We start from the raw sequence: 16,242 nt of genomic DNA, 5'->3' as shown, positions 1-16,242 counted from the left end.
CAGATACTCCTAGACGTGGAAGCTGGAACAACGGCACAAAACATATACGCGTACGTGCCGACATAAAGAAACAAAGATGTGCCAGAAGACACACGCCTTCCCCGCAAGATGCCCCCTCCGCCTGCACAGGCGCAGGGCTCCAGGCTAGCTCTGGAGGAAGGGGAGGGAAGGGGGCCAGGACTGCACGGGGCAGGAACCTGGCAGTCGCCCCCGTGGCCAGGCGGCCGAGGCTAGCCCCCACAGGCCACGGTGACAGCATGCACTCTCAGACCGGAAACGAAGAGAGGGCACGCCCCTCTCTGGTCCTCTCTCCCCAAAACCAAAACCCCCGTCTACGAAGAAAGCATCAGACAAACCCAAAGACAGGACGTCCTACAAAACACTGGCTGGAGCTCCTCCAAACCGTCAAGGTCACAATGACCAAAAGAGACTGAGAAACGGTCCGGCCCAGAGGAAACCAAGCTTAGCGAGGACACAGGACGATTCAGTGTGCTGGGTGGGGCTCGGGCCAGAGAAGGGACGTCAGGGAGGAACGGAGGAAATGGGAATCAAGTCTGCAGGTGGGGTGAGCAGCAAGGCACTGATGCTGGCTGCTGTTTTAAGGAACGTGCCGTGGTGACGTGACACGCTGGCTACCAGGGGAAGCTGGGAGAGAGGTTTACAGGAATTCTCTATTATGTTTACAACTTTTCCAAAAGTCTGAAAGTCTTCCAAAATAAAAGATGTGTCCAAAAAATACCCCCAGGCATTTTAAGAAATACAACACATACCCGCAGGCATAATAAAGAAAACACAACACAAAGTAAGAAAAACCAATCAAGTGAAACCAGCCCAGAGCTGACAGAGAGGGCCAAAGTAGCAGACGCAGACATTAGTCCGTTACTGCACATCTGGGCTCCCAGGCTCCAAAAAGCAGCTAGAGGGGCGCCTGGTGGCTCAGTCAGTAAAGAGTCTGACTTTAGCTCAGGTCATGATCTTGAGGTCCGTGGGTTCAAGCCCCGCGTCAGGCTCTGTGCCGACAGCTCAGAGCCTGGAGCCTGCCTCGGATTCTGTGTCTCCCTCTCTCTCTGCCCCTCCCCTGCTCACACGCTGTCTGTCTGTCTGTCTCTCTCTCTCTCTCTCTCTCTCTCTCTCTCTCTCTCTCGCTCTCTTTCAAAAACAAACAAACATTAAATTAAAGGGACGCCTGGGTGGCTCAGTCGGTTAAGCGGCCGACTTCGGCTCAGGTCATGATCTCACGGTCAGTGAGTTCAGGCCCCGCGTCGGGCTCTGTGCTGACAGCTCAGAGCCTGGAGCCTGTTTTGGATTCTGTGTCTCCCTCTCTCTGACCCTCATGCTCTGTCTGTTCATGCACTGTCTCTCTCTGTCTCAAAAATAAACGTTAAAAAAAAATTTTTTTAAATAAATTAAAAAAAAAAAAAAAGAGTTTTCCAGATATACAGAAGCTTCAAGAACCTACGAGAAGCCGAACGGCGCTACAAGAAATGTTGGTGGGGTCCTTCAGCTGGAAGGAGGACACTGGGTGAAAACAGGAGTCTTCGTGAAAAGTGGGGCACCAGAAATGGCAACGACACAGCCAACCCCTCAGACTTCCTTTCATAGGTGGTCTCTTGTTTAAACAAAACAACGGCAATCTAGTATGGAGTTTGTTACTATAGCAAAGCAAAGTGTAAGAAAACAGTTGCAAAAAGACTGGGTGAGGAGACATGGAAAGGTACCATTGTCAGGTTCTTATGCTACGTACGTGGTACTGGACAGCAGGCTGAAGCCCAGTCATGTCAATAATCACAGTAAGTGCCAGTGGTCTAAACCCCCGTTAAACGGGAAAGACTGCCAGTTGGATGTCTTTAAAGGCAAAGCCAACTCCGACAAGGTGGCCTACAAGAAACCCTCTTCAAACATAGAGACAAATTGGGGGGGGGGGGGGGGGGGGGCGGGGACTCAGTCAGTCAAGCGTCGGACCCTTGATCTCAGCTCAGGTCATGATCTCAGTTTGTGGGTTCGAGCCCCGTGTCCGGCTCTGCACTCACAGTGTGGAGCCCGCTTGGGATTCTCTCTCTCCCTCTCTCTTTCTGCTCCTCCTCTGCTCATTCTCCGTCTCTCAAAGTAAATAAACTTTTTTTTTAATGTTTATTATTTGTTTTTGAGAGAGAAAGAGAGCATGAGCAGGGGAAGGGGCAGAGAGAGGGAGACACAGAATCCAAAGCAGGCTCCAGGCTCCGAGCTGTCAGCACAGAGCCCGACGCAGGGCTCGAACTCACAAACCACGAGATCATGACCCAAGCTGCAGTCGGACGCTTAACCGACTGAGCCACCCAGGTGTCCAGTAAATAAACTTTTAAAAATAAATAAGGACAAATTGTTTAATCTGAAAAAAATGGAAAAGGATGCATGCTAATCCTAGTCAAAAGAGAGAACAGGCAGTTTAGTATCAAACAGAGTAGACAGCAGAGCCAAGAGTATCACCAGAGGTAAGGTCACTTCATAGTGAGAAAGAGGCAGAGTCATCAAGGCTGTGACAGCCTCAAATGCACGAGCCGCTAACAACTGAGCTTCAAGATAACTGAAGCAGAAACTGATAGGGCTGCAGAGAGAAATACACCCAACTACCAACCTCGCCACAGAGCATCTGTGAGGAGGGGGACTGCCCACCCCTGAAGGACAGTAATGAGACTCGTGACCTGGACAGTGGGTTTAGGGTAGATTCCCCCCTTTTCGTGTTTTATTGTATTTTCTACAATAGGTGGAAAAGGGAAATAAGAAAAACCATGTTTGTTTCTTTTCTGAGAACTTCACAATGGACCTCTTGGCCCATTTTCTAAACAAAAGGACAGCATGGGGCACAGGCTGAGGTGCCCAGGTCCCAACTGAGGAACATTCGCTGAGGATCGGCCTGCAGGCTGCCGTGACTGCACCGCAGAACCCGGCTGCACAGGCTGGTCTCTAATCTGGTAGGGGACAGCCACCAGAAGTGACCCAACACCATCACCAAGCTTGTCGTCATCGACAGCCCCGTGCCCAGGGCCTACCTGTGCTGCTGAATGCTGAACTCCTGGACCAGAACATTCCCTTAAGGGTGCTTTTTTCTGAACACGAAGTGGGGGGGGGGGGGGGGGGGGGGGGGGGGCGGGACGACGACCCACTGGGAACAGATTTTAGCCAATTCTGTTACCTAAGCAAGAAAACATTCTTGAGAGTGAACCTGTGTCTGACCTCCCCTGGTGACCCCTCCTAGCATCTGAAATAAATGAGTGGCCCTCTGTCATGCCATTTAGCAAAGGCATTTGGATACCAATTTACTCCTTCCTCATGGACCTCAGATCTGACAGAGCTTGAGTTTGATAAAACCAAGTAAACAAGATGCTTCAGCATCAACTCTGAGCAACGACTAGACAATTATCTCAAAGCAACTGTGGGCACGAGCCCATACCCATTCCAAAAGCACTTCCCCCGCGACCCTGTATCTGCTCCAGCCCCCCCCCCCCCACTCCAGCAAGAATCAGGGGGCAGGGTCAGGGGGAGAGGGGGCAAGGGTGTAGCTTAATCCATACAGGAAAAGCTGGGAAAAACTAAAAACTGCTCATGGTGACACATAAATGTGTCAAGTGAATGAGCAAAGGGGCGTCCAAGGGTGTGACGGAGCCCTGTCCAGAGCTGCGTGCCTCGGGTCTGAATTCACTCAGCTCTGCTACAGCCAAGGAGAAGCCTGGGGACGTCTTCCATTCAGGTTCACTTGTTCTGTCCTTGTGGAGCCCACCCCTCTCGCCCCCGCCCCTGAAGGAAGTCAACTTTACAGGAGGTGGGGTGGCACAGCCCACAAAGAAGAAAGGCCTGTTTCGAGTTGAAGCAAACAAAAACAACTACGAAATAGGGTTTCAAACTAAAGCCTCGCCACAAATATTTGGAAATTAAACGTGGCTCTTGGATTCTTCGGAGTGGGCTTCAGTCTGAAAGACAACTTTGCTCTTGCTTCTTGAGACTATTTGAAAACCCTAAAATTGCAAAGGGAAAAATAACACGAAGACTGTATGAGCTACACTTATTACGAGGTTTACACATGTAATAATGTCCAGATTAGAACACAGGCATCTCATTTCCCAAAACAGGAAAGGACCTAGAATCCTGACACGTTATCCGTTCAAAGAATCTATGATGGCAGGAGAAATTACTTCTATACCTTTCTTTTAATTTCTTAAAGAAAAACATCAAATCTGCTTGCTGAGATTATTACGTTATGCTAGGGTGAGTCTGCTGGTTTGTTCTGTCATAAACCAATCCCCCTTCATTTTCCTGCCCCTGCTCCCTGTGTGCACAAGCGCCCACACATGCACCTGCACACATCCGGTCCCGAATGGTCTCACAAACCCTGGACACCCCTTGCCAGGGCCCCTTTTCCCACAGGCGCCTCAACTCCATAGTGCCCAAACCACAGCTTCTCCAACCATCTCCTCCTTTCTGTGTCTCCTGTCTCCACAGGGACGCCACTGTCCTTCCGTGACCATACCTCAGGATCTGCTTGCCCTCCTTCCAAGCCCACATTCTGGGAGGCCCTCCCTCAGGCCCTCAGTCCCCGAGCAGCCATGGAGTCAGACTCGTGCCTGCCTCCCAGGCTCCCTGACCCACAGCCCTCTTGTAAACACACGCTCCTGTTTAGCCCCTTTCAGGACGCCTCCTGGTCCGGCACTCAGCGAGCACTCTGGGTAACACATTCCACACCCGGAGACCTGGCCGGCTTTTACACGGCGTCTTGCACTACCAGAGGCTACATATTTACTCAACAGGAGGAAATACGTCAACGAGAAGTTCCATTTTTATGTGTACAAAAAAACTGATGCCTAAGAGGAATCACAAAGAAAAGTTCTCTAAACAGAGACGGATTTAATTCTGAGGGCTACAAATAAGAAAAGCGCAAAATCCATTTGTCAAAAAGGGAAGTGGGTCCTGACCCACAGCTCTGACTGTGCATCTCCGACGAGGCTGGCAACTCCCAGGGACGCTGCTCCGCGGCCCCTTTCACCACGTCCCGACGCGCAGCACGCTCCCGCCAGGCGCTCGGCAGCCTTGCGCACGATCCAGCGCGGAGAGGAGGGGCTCGAGAGTCCTCGCAGGACAGCAGGCCCCCTGGTCCACCCCGCAACGCGGCCACATTCTGAGACTACAAAGCCACCCGGGCTTCCGGGTCAAGGAAAACAGAGGGCCCCAACCCCTCCAAACCGCTCTCCACCAGCAACGAGCTCTTGCCAACACAAAAATGCCTCTGACAGAAAAAGTCTTTTCCTATATGGAAAAACCCGAAAAAGATCGTTTCCTATATGGAAATCATATTTTGAAGATATGTACAGGATTTGACATCACAGTTCAGAGTAATTGGCCTAAAAAGTCAAAAATAGGAAGTTATTGAGGTACTGACTAAAAGGTCCAGGGTCCTTCTTCCCGATTAAGGCAGATCAGCTCCAGCATCGATGGAAAGTCTGATTCACGGCCTCATCGCAGCCAATTCAGAGACAGGAGTTTTTAGAGAGACTAATATAAGTGGAGTACACAGAAGTTCCTAACTTTAACAATTTCTCTTACTGGCAATACGTAATGATGTATTTTAAGTTATCGCAATCCACGTCATCTTTAAATATCCGCAAGATTTGGAAAAACATAGACAAATTTTTTAATCCAGTGGCCAGGTTGACCTAAAAGACAAGATTAAAGTGAGTGGAGAAAAAGCACATGATTTAAGGAACCCAAGAGAATCCGTCTAGGACAGCAGGTACGGGTCGGCTCCGAGGAGGGAAGAGCCACGCAAGGGGCCTACGGGAGCCCCGGGGAAGGGCAGTGCACAGCCGCAGCCCGCGCCGGCCAAAGGCACAGTCAGGGGCAGGGAAAAGAGCTCTGTGAGAGCCGCACACAAGTCACGGATGTGCGCCGGGCCCATGGGCACGTGCCCAAAGACAGATGATCTGCACGGCCTCATTTCAAGGGGGCAGAGTTTTACGTTTCCACGAGGGCTCCAGGAGGGGCTCACCACCCAGGGTCCACAGAGTCAGGAGCCCTCTGAAAACGTAGGCTAACGCATGTACCGTGGGGAGAAAATACACGACCAGACCCTCCTAAGCCTGTAAGTGTTCAGTGACAGACAAACACAGGCAGATGTGGCTTGTTGAGCTGTATTTTCCCACAGAGACCAAACAAACAGCTTCAGACAGCTGTTTCCAAGGTGTGGTTCGAGGACCCTACAGATCCTCTGCAGCCCTTTCAAAATGTCTCCCGGGGGAACGCTGCATTTTTAGCTGGGGTAATATTTGCACTGATGATGCAAAGTTGATGGTCTGAATTTTGCGGAAGAACCTCCAGGATAAAGCAATACTTATTAATTTCAGTAGATCCCAAGTCTCTATGCTTCTGGTTTTTATATCCTACGCGACAGAGAAGTATGCAGGAAGCACTTCTGTATACCAAGCAGGTGTCTCCCGCACAAACACTTTTCCAGGGCACATGGGTTTTATGTGTAAGAGTGACTGACGCGCAAACTCCAGCTATCCTGCTGTGGCATCCGGCAACTCATGTCTGGAAAATAACAAAACAAGACCGCCATGACAAGGAAAGCACCTAATTCACTGCCAGTGCAAAACTTATGCACAGTCAAATGTTCGAATTTTGGCGACCCCCTCCCCGCGCCCCCCCCCCCCCACCTATGCGCAGACAGCTCCTGACAGCTTTCAGGCTCATCTGAGGAGGGGGCGGCTGCAGAAACGAGAGGGACTCTTGGACATAATGAGAGGCAGGACGTCAGCATCTGGAAGATCGAAGTAACTCAGCACAAACCCAAACTCACATCACCAACGCACACGGCTGCAGAACTGAACGCGAGGGAAGACGCAGTCACAAGGCTAGACAGACCAGGGGGCTCCAAGGAGCAGCGGCCCCCCGGCCCCCCACCCCTGGCCAAGGGGAGCTCCACGGGACTGCTGACCTTCAGCACGCAGACAGCCGTCTGAGGAGTGTGGGTGTCGTTTCAAAGAACATCTCCAAAATTAAGTCAAAAATGATTCCAGTACTCTTCCCTCTTCCAACTACACATTTTCTTTGCTTACTTTAACCAACTTTTTATTTCAGAAAATGTAGTTGTTTTAGCAAAACCGTGTTATACAGTGGGTTTATTATCCGTGCTTTTAAGTACAATTAGTAAGCAAATGTTTTATTAACAGACATACCTATTATACATACAGACAAGAGCTTTTCGGACTTCTCTGTGTTTACAACATAAAGGGTTTCTGAGCCGCACAGCATGAGGACAGAGCCCAGGAACAAAAGGAGCGCGGCGATGCCACCACCCAGGCCCCGCCTCCGTCACACAGCCTGCCAGGGCCCGGGAACACTGTCCCCTGGATGAGACGAGAGAAAAGGTGTACGCATACAAAATCTGAGTGTTTAAAAGAAACGCTGGCTTCCAGACTCCTTGGGGTGGCTCCAGATGGCCTTGTTCCACAGGCACCACGGAGGTGTGCCTGACCCCACCCGCTAGACCTTTCTGCACCCGCGCTCCTGCAGAGACAGGAAATGCAGCCACCTCTGACTGAGGTGTGTGGAGACCAGACAGCATGCCCTGTGGGCTACAGGTCAGGCACACAAGGAGCCAGCCTAGGGGCCTCTGGCTGAGGCACGCCTCTGACTTCGTCCTTTTTGCTCGGCAAGAAAGAGACACCATTTTAAACTTTACAGCGTCCTTTTGTGAGCCTGACCCCAGTAACATCCTCTGAATGTCAAGATGAAAATGATCCAGAATCCTGTAACGCAAGTGTCTCCGAATTTACAGACGAGGAAACGAAGGTCTACGTGGGGGCGGTGAGGAGGAGTGAGCTGACTGGGTCCAAGTCGCCCCAGGCTGGTTACCAGCACCAGGCCAGCCCTCCTTCCAGTGATGTGCACGCTGCCGGCCAGACAGGAAGGCAAGGAGGCCTGAGCGGCAATCCTGGTGCTGAGTCAGGATATAGAACCTACTCCCAAAACCGACCAGAAAGGACCACAAGGCATTCTGTGTGGTGACCAAGTGAATACAATTAAACTGTTTACGGAGAATCCGGTGACATCTTGAAACAGGTAAAACCCCCAGCGAACCCCAAGTGTTCTAAACCGGGGTGGAGAATCGCGAGTCTAGTCTCCGGGAGAGAAGCTAAGTGCCGTGGACGCGGGGACACTGCAGGACAGACTCAAGTGTGCTTCCTGAGGGGTCCCGGCCAGGGCCTTGCACGTCTGTGGACCAGGAGGTGCCCCGCAGGGGCTGCAGGGAGGCCACAGCCTGGGGCTGCCCTCCCTGGGAGGGTCTCCTGAGGTGGACACCTCTTCAGACTGCTGGGCAGACACCTGAGCAGGACGTGCGGAGAAATGCAGGAGGGGCAGGAGAAACTCGGCCCCTGCTCACCGCAAATCCCACTCCTGCCCCAGTCCCTGTCCACCCCCAAGCCCCCCCCCCAAGCAACAACCTCAAGTTACGTTTGGTCTGTTTTAAATTAACGACAATCTGGAGCACGTAGGTCTGGCAAACTGTGAAGGGCCCGAGCGCGGGCTCTCTGGACGCGGGGACACTCCGGGTGGGGGGTGCGAGGCAGGCTGGAGGCACAGAGCAGAGACCCCGCGGTGTCACCCGTCGGCTGTGGAGAGCGCACCGACTGGGTCACCCAGACGAGCTGGACGGTGGGTAACCGCAGCGATGCTTTTCCAGTAACGCGCGCAGCGAGCCTCGGAGCTCCACGGTGTGAGAGGTAAAATGCTTGCTGCGAAGCCCTCACTGCCAGGAAGACTCCCCCTGCCCCGGGCCCGACATGCTCACTCTCTCTGCTCTCGACAGACTGTCGAATACCCAACACGTGCCAACCCACACCAGGCACAGGGACGCTTTCAAACAATCGCCGCCTGGCCCTGTCACTTGCCAGTCTCAGGGTGACCCTACGAGAACTCAGAACCGGTCTGTCCCAACCAACTGGCCTCACGTCCTGGACGGTCTGTGCTGCCCCGGCGGGGGAGACGCCTCCATAGAAGCCAAAATCCCCCAGGTTTACAGGTAAACTGAACAACATTTCAGTTCCAGTTCAACATCTGTGGAACTTAACAAACGTTCAGCCAGGATTAGGCAGCTGATAGTGGCTTAAAAAGTACTTCTCCATCAAAATGACGTGGTTTGTTCAACTTATTCTCTGTCCTTATCACTGACATGGATTAATCTTTTTTTTTCTTGATGATCTGAGATTGTAAAAGTTCTCCAGCTCTTGCTCAATAAAATTTTGCAGATCCCAAAGAAAAAAGAAAAACAAGTACTTCCCCAAACAACAGTGTCAAGCACCCAGGCGCAGACGCCCACAGCCTGCAGGGAGGGTGGAGAGTGTGTGCTGCAGGGCGCAGAGAGGCGCAGAGAGGCGCAGAGAGGCGCAGAGCTGTGCAGGGACGCAGCACCAGGAGCCAGACCCACGACAGGACCAGAAGCGAGGAGCAGCAGGCCTGGCCTCACTGGGGGGCAGCATGGCTCGCTGGGAACAGTCACCCGAGGAAAAGAGTCCTCCAGGAAGGAAGTCAGTCGTCGGCACAGACCTATGGGCCGGCGGTGCCCCAGCCTTGGGAACACAGACGCCCCGGGCACCTGTGAGCCTGCACAACACAGGCCCCAGGAAGGGAGCCAAAGGGAGAACACCTGGTCCTGTGTGAGGCTCCTCGGATGTCAAGGGACACGGGGCACACCGTCGCACGCAGTCCCTCTAAGGCCCTTCAGGAACGAAGCATCAGGTTAAAGGGTCAGAGGCAAACAGCAGGCCACGCTCTGTCCTGAGGCCGATGCAGCCCTGCCCCCGAGAGGACCCCCGAGCGGGAGGCGCTCCGAGCATCCCCAAGTCCACACCCCCCCAGCACGGGGTTTCAGGAGCACCGAGGCCGGAGGCTGTGCTCCCCGGTCCCGACCCCACAGGGCTGTTCTGACAGCCCAGGTGGAGACAGTGCCACGTCAGGGCACTGCTGGGCCCTGGCTGGCACTCCCTTCTCTGGAGCAGGCAACGTGCGCTCCTTGGCAGGACCACCGGAAATGCGGCGTGTCGTTTTAAAAGAACTGAACGTCGGACTTGTGGAAAGCAGCATCTAATGGTTTCTCCTCTCCAGGAGGCACCTGGGTCATGGTCAAGGGCAGGAGCTTCCCTGCGCACCGCCTGCCACAGCCCGGTGACACCTGGGCAAAGCGGGAGAGAAAACCTAACAAAATTTCTCTCCTTTAGCATTTCCTCACAGTCGTTGTCTTTTTTTTAAGATTTTACTTTCAGTCATCTCTACGCCCAATGTGGGGCTCGAACTCACAACCCCCAGATGAAGAGCTGCACACTCATCCAACTGAGCCAGCCAGGCGCCCTGTCCCCACAGTTATTTCTAAATGAATCCCAGAGCAGCTCTTCCCCCAGAATCTGTGCCCTCAAATAATTTTCAGCAGCTTATAATAGATGCCCTACTTAGATAATAAAGAGAAAATACACTGTAGTGCACATTTGCAAAACAGCAGTGACTTCCCTGCCACACCTCCTGGGGACAGAGCTGATTACGTTCAAGGCAAGGTGTGTGCCTGCGGCTCCTTATCAGGAAACGCGCTACTGGGTATCCAAAGTGTCCTCGGGACCCACCCAGACACCCCAGGCACTTGGGGCGCTATGCCCTCCTGTGCCCCCCCAGCCCTCCCCCAGACTGGATAAATCGTGGTGAATCTCAACTGGTCTCCAGCAAAACTTCAACCAGACAATCACCAAGGTCCTGAATCCAGTTATGCACTTTGTTTTCTGTTTCTTAATTACAAACACACAGCAAGGGGTTAGTGCAATGAGTCACAAGTCCACTTACTCTGGACTAGCACATATAGAACAGCCTCCAGGAAGACCCATTTTACACCCACACTATGACCACAGCACTGTCTCCAGGCCTCACACAAAGGCAGGGGCACACGCTTATTAACAAGGGACAGGACCACCTCCCTGGCACTCCCCACAGTGGGGAAAAGGAACCCAGTTACAAACCACCCAGAGTGCTCTTGAACTTACAGGCAATCCTGGAGGAGAAACAGAAGTTCACAGCCCCCAGAAGGACGTGAGCTGTGGATAAAGGACACTGTGGTGAGGGAAACAGACACACCCCTGCTGCTCAGGACCTCGGGGGACAGAAAGGGCAAGGACAGCGCGCAGTGGGACGGCAGACTTGCAGCAGGCAACATGCAGCACGTGCCCGCACAGAACGATCAGGAGAAAGACTTCCTTCAACAAGACGGGCCTAAGTGTCTCCCCTGAGCTCACCAAGCACAACTGAGGACACCACCCAAAGCCGTGCACCCCACCAGGCTGTGCCCCACTGGGGTGTGCCGGTTCCAAAACAAAGATGCTCCGGGAGGCAGCAGCAGACAGCACAGAGAGGAGAGGTGAGGGGCGCGGAGAGAGCGGACGGGGAGAGGATGGGCAGGGAGAAACTCAGACAGCCCAGCAGGACTGACCACTGCCACGTGCCTCTCCCGCTGGCCCGGCCCCCCTCCCTGCCCCTGGGCCACTGACAGCACAGAAAGGGCAGAGAAATTCACGGCTTTGTTCACAGGCTAACATTCCATCTTCATTTAACTTATTAAAAAAAAAAAAAAAAAAAAAAAAAAAGCCAGACTGATCGGTCATGGGCGAGGATCTCATGAACAGTGTGGGGGAGACCATGGTTGTCCCCCCAGCAGCTACAGACACACACGGTGGTGCTACTCCCCCTCAAGTCGATCCCGGACACCAACAGCAAGGACTCCCAGACAAACGTGCATGCGTGTGACCACGGCCCCAGCTGGCAGGGCTCTGAGGGTGTGGTTCCGGTTCAAAAGTATTGGGTACACGCAGTCAGCAAACCAACACTGGGTGAGCTGCCGGCCAGGAAACCTCACACTGGCATCGGCCACCGCAGGCCTGTATGAGGTTCTCCGTGGACGAGGCCACGGCCCTCAGGACACGGCTGCACTGTGTAAATGCCAGGGGCAAGCCTTCCAGGTCTACTTGTCTCGGGCCGCCAGGTGAATGGAGACAAGGGGAAAAGGCATGCAAAGCGCCACCCACGCTGGTAAGTGGCCTGACCAGGCAGAAAAGGCCAGACCCAGCAGACAGGTCCCTGGACAACAGAGAAGGAAAAGGATGACAGGCAGGAGGCCCTTAGAAATGGGCCTCACCCTGGACCCAGGTTTCACTGATTCTGCTCCCGGGCCTTGTTCTGGACCTGGCCCGTTTTCAGTGCATCACTTCCACCCAGGACCAAAGGCTTGAGAGCATCAGGTGCTGGGGATGAGACTTCACCCTCCACCCCCCCACGCACAGACCTTAAATACGAGCAAACATGCCCGTGGCACAACCATGGGACAAATTTAAAAGAGGGTTCCCAGGAAAGCCAGCTGCTGCAGAAAACCCATACGGCCTACTCCCTTCCTGGACACGCCAACACCTTGACCCTTCCCACCAGCTTACTCCTATCTTCCCTAAAGTCAAACGCTAACACAACTATCTCTTGCGTTCGTGTAGGGACCCGAGACTCGAATGCTCACTCTGCCACCGATCAGCTACGGCACCTTGAAAACCCTACTGTTCAACATCTTCGAGGCCTAGAATCTTAGGGAAAAAATGTGGAGGGGCACCTGGGTGGTTCAGTCGGTTGAGAGTCTGACTTCAGCTCAGGTCACAGTCTCACGGCTCGTGGGTTCGAGCCCCACATCAGGCTCTGTGCTGACAAATAAATAAATTCAAAAAAAAATTTTTTTTAATGTGGAAAATGCTACCTATTTTCTCGGGAAAACCCAAGAAAAGTAGGGGGGAAAGAGGATGTAAAGTGAGGTAACTGGGAGACGCAAGTCAGCAGGTGCTCTGGAGTGAGATTCCTCTACAGGTGGGGGACACAGAAGCCCAACCCTGGCCTCTGGTGAGGTGGTTCCCAGGGAAGACTGAACAGAAACACCAAAGAACAGCAGACCTGGGTGAAGGGCGCCAGAGAGCCAGCCCACAGAACAGGGCCAGGCAACCGGGGACTCAGAGGAAAGGGCTTCAAACACAAAGGGATTTTTTTAGTGTGAGCCGACACACCTGATCATAGCTTTTCCTACAAAAACCAGTCAAAATAGAGTTTCTCTAGCTACACCGCCCCAGGCTCACCTACAAACCTCTGTCTGCCCCAGACACGTCTGTGGCCACGGAACTCAGGCCCAAAGACTGGCTCTGTGATCCCAGGCTGAAGACCAGCCAGCGGGCTGCAGCGCCCCATTCACAAGTGTGCTCGGGGGCCCACTGTGTCTCCGTCCCTTCCCCACGAGCTGTGGCCGGTATTCCCGCGGGTCCCCTGTAAGTCGCTCTGCCCACGAAAGTGCAAAAGCACATTAGAAAACGGGCGCCGACAGTGTCGGGGGAGGTGAGCCAGACTGCAAACTTTTTAAAAGAACGAAAATCGCTCTTTATGTGAATGGAAGTTTTAATTATAACACTGAAGTTTAAAACACGGTGTTTCCAGGCCAGGATACCCTAGAGCTCCACAGGGTTTCTTCAATCAAATGTGGTCACACCTCAACGGGCGTCTCCATCTCCTTCGTACTTCTCAACGCTTCGTGCTGCTCTGCTACAGGGCCGAGGTCAGCACAAAACAGGCCCCGGACCGGTCACCTGAGCACCACCTGACACTCTTGTGGGATCACCTGGCTCCAAGGCAGCATCTTGTCAGCCACTAGGATGCAGTGTTTAACTCTGGTTCCCACTAACAAAAAATGAACCAGAACAAACTGTATAGAGGCTGACTGCATCCAGGAGATGAAGAAAATGGACAGAGGAGAAGACTCAGGAGAGGCAGCAGCGGGAGCGACTCAGCCAGGCCCACAGAGCAGGTGCAGGACGCCTGCCCAGCTGGGGCGGCCACCAGGCGAGCGTATCCCGCCCCGCCCCCACCGGCCCCCAGAGGCCCGGAGCTGCAGGATAACACTGTCTTCACCCACCGCCCCCCAAAATTACCCTTCTGCCTTTCCGCCCTCCAAAACTACCCAGGGTTCACACCGATGCTGCTCCCTTCTGGTGTTCAGAGATGGACAAGGGACCCAGGGTTTATTTTTTCCAAGAAACAAAACCATCCGTTAACAAAAGGTAACAAAGTCAAAAGCTTTAAAAGGAAAGTGTCATTTCATTTCCAAAGAACCTTTCCTCGTTTCCCTTACTTCTTTCCCTCTTTCCCTATCCTTGCCCAAGCAGAATGCCCTCCAAGCCCCACGGGAGCTTCCATCCAGGCCCAAGGCGGGGAAATCCAAGCTTAGACTGAAGGGGGAGGGGACACAGAGCTACGAAAGAGAACACGGAGCAGTCAGTGTCAAGGAAGAAAATGCATGCGTACGCACAGTGCACCCGTGTTTGGAAGCAGAGCCTTCCACGCCAGGTCACACGGCGAGCAGAGCCCTGGCAGCCGCCCACTGCCAAAGTCAACATGCTCTGCCCGCCCGGCCTCCACACTCGGCTGCCTTCGAGCCAGGTGCCCAGGAGGGGGACCTGCCTGGCCCAAGGCTCAGGACTCCATGCTGGCACCGCCCTGCAGCCGTGGCTGTGCACAGGTCCAGGGCCATGCGGCCCAGCCCCTGCCCTCCCCCGCCCCCGGCACTTGCTGGTACAATCACAGGCCCAGGGGCAGGGCCACTCTTCTGTTCTGCTTTCTTCTCAAACCTGCTGCCCTGGCCAGCGCTTCGCTCCATCTTTGGGATCCCTCTTTGGGTATTTGTGGGGACGCCTGAGTGGCATCGAAGAGAGGACACAGCCTCAGCTGAACCGAACGATGTCCAGCTCAGAACGGCGCACATCTCACCCCCACCACCGCCCGTCATGTGACAGAAGGCTCTCCCCAATTCCTTCTCCCAACAGGCAATGCAGATGACCACAAAGACAGTGTTCTAGAATGGAGAACAGACTAAGTTCTCAGGCCCAGCGGGCAGGCAGCTCCCCACGTAACCCTCTCACTCCTCCACCTTCCTCCTGCCTTCTTCTTCTTCTCACCAAGACTCAGGGGGCCGTGCATGGAACGTCCTGCAGCAGACCTCTCTAAGCTGCACACAGCCGGCAGCCTGCGTTACAGGACGCCCTCGTGTTCAAGAAGGGAAGACAAGTGCTGTTCTAGAGGAAAAATGCAGCTCACTTTTAACAGGACTTCTGGAGCACCTACTCCAAGGGGGATATAAGCATATGTCTTCACCCTCAAATACAACACACAGAGAAAATCTAAAGAGATTTAAAATTTGATGGTATTAAAAAATAAACACAGGGGCGCCTGGGTGGCGCAGTCGGTTAAGCGTCCGACTTCAGCCAGGTCACGATCTCGCGGTCCGGGAGTTCGAGCCCCGCGTCGGGCTCTGGGCTGATGGCTCGGAGCCTGGAGCCTGTTTCAGATTCTGTGTCTCCCTCTCTCTCTGCCCCTCCCCCGTTCACGCTCTGTCTCTCTCTGTCCCAAAAAAAAAAAAAAAAAAAAAAGTTGAAAAAATAAACACAGACTCCACAAGAATCCTCACAGTTAAGAATGGAAGGAAAACATATATGAACAACAAATGAGTTACCACAAACTGCCCAGAAACCTTTCCCAGAGCCCAAACAGGTGTCTCTACATGCCTGCCTTCCAACGGTGTGCTTGGGCTCACAGAGCCCAGAAGTCCATTCCAGCTAGAAACATCCAGAGGGAAAGGCCCTGAAAGGCAGAACTCCCAGCTGGGGCGCAGGCTTGGGCATGGGCTCAGACCTTCCCCTTCGGCTCGGACCTGCTTACTTTCCACACCCTCTCCTTGCCCTAGGCACATGAACTCTCCCAGCTTTCCAAGTACCTTGGAATGAGAGAACCAAAGTTCTACCCGCTGGCAAGCACTGTCATGTGGGGACGGCAAAAGCTTCTGGGGAAAAGTGCATGAACACACTGTTAATTTTTATATTAACCAAAAAACATGCATTTAATGAATTCTAATTCTAATGACATCTAATTTACGTAGTTGAAGGGAGCCTAGTCAAAGAGTATTCTCCAGAACTAAATACACAATAAAAATTTATCACACTAAGAAATCCAGGAAATTATACTGGCACAATTAATTAGCTAAACATATCTGATAACCAAGCAAAGGGTGCTTTGTTATCTATTTTTAAACCCTAGCAAAACCTCTTTGTTAAAAACTCAAATGAATTAGCATCAGGACCTACAAGTTCCTTACAACCTGCAAATCCA

At 53.1% G+C, this 16,242-nt stretch overlaps 1 protein-coding gene across 2 annotated transcripts in view; it reads right to left on the bottom strand.

Moving 5' to 3' along the window:
• Positions 1 to 16,242, bottom strand: part of ANKRD11 (ankyrin repeat domain 11) — a 180,619-nt gene that overhangs the window by 91,198 nt on the left and 73,179 nt on the right. The window lies entirely within an intron of this gene.

The sequence above is a fragment of the Lynx canadensis genome, chromosome E2 (assembly GCF_007474595.2).
Source record: "Lynx canadensis isolate LIC74 chromosome E2, mLynCan4.pri.v2, whole genome shotgun sequence".
Taxonomy (NCBI): Eukaryota; Metazoa; Chordata; class Mammalia; order Carnivora; family Felidae; genus Lynx; species Lynx canadensis.
The sequence above is the reverse complement of the archived record's forward strand: the minus strand, read 5'-3'. Positions and strand labels throughout refer to the sequence as shown.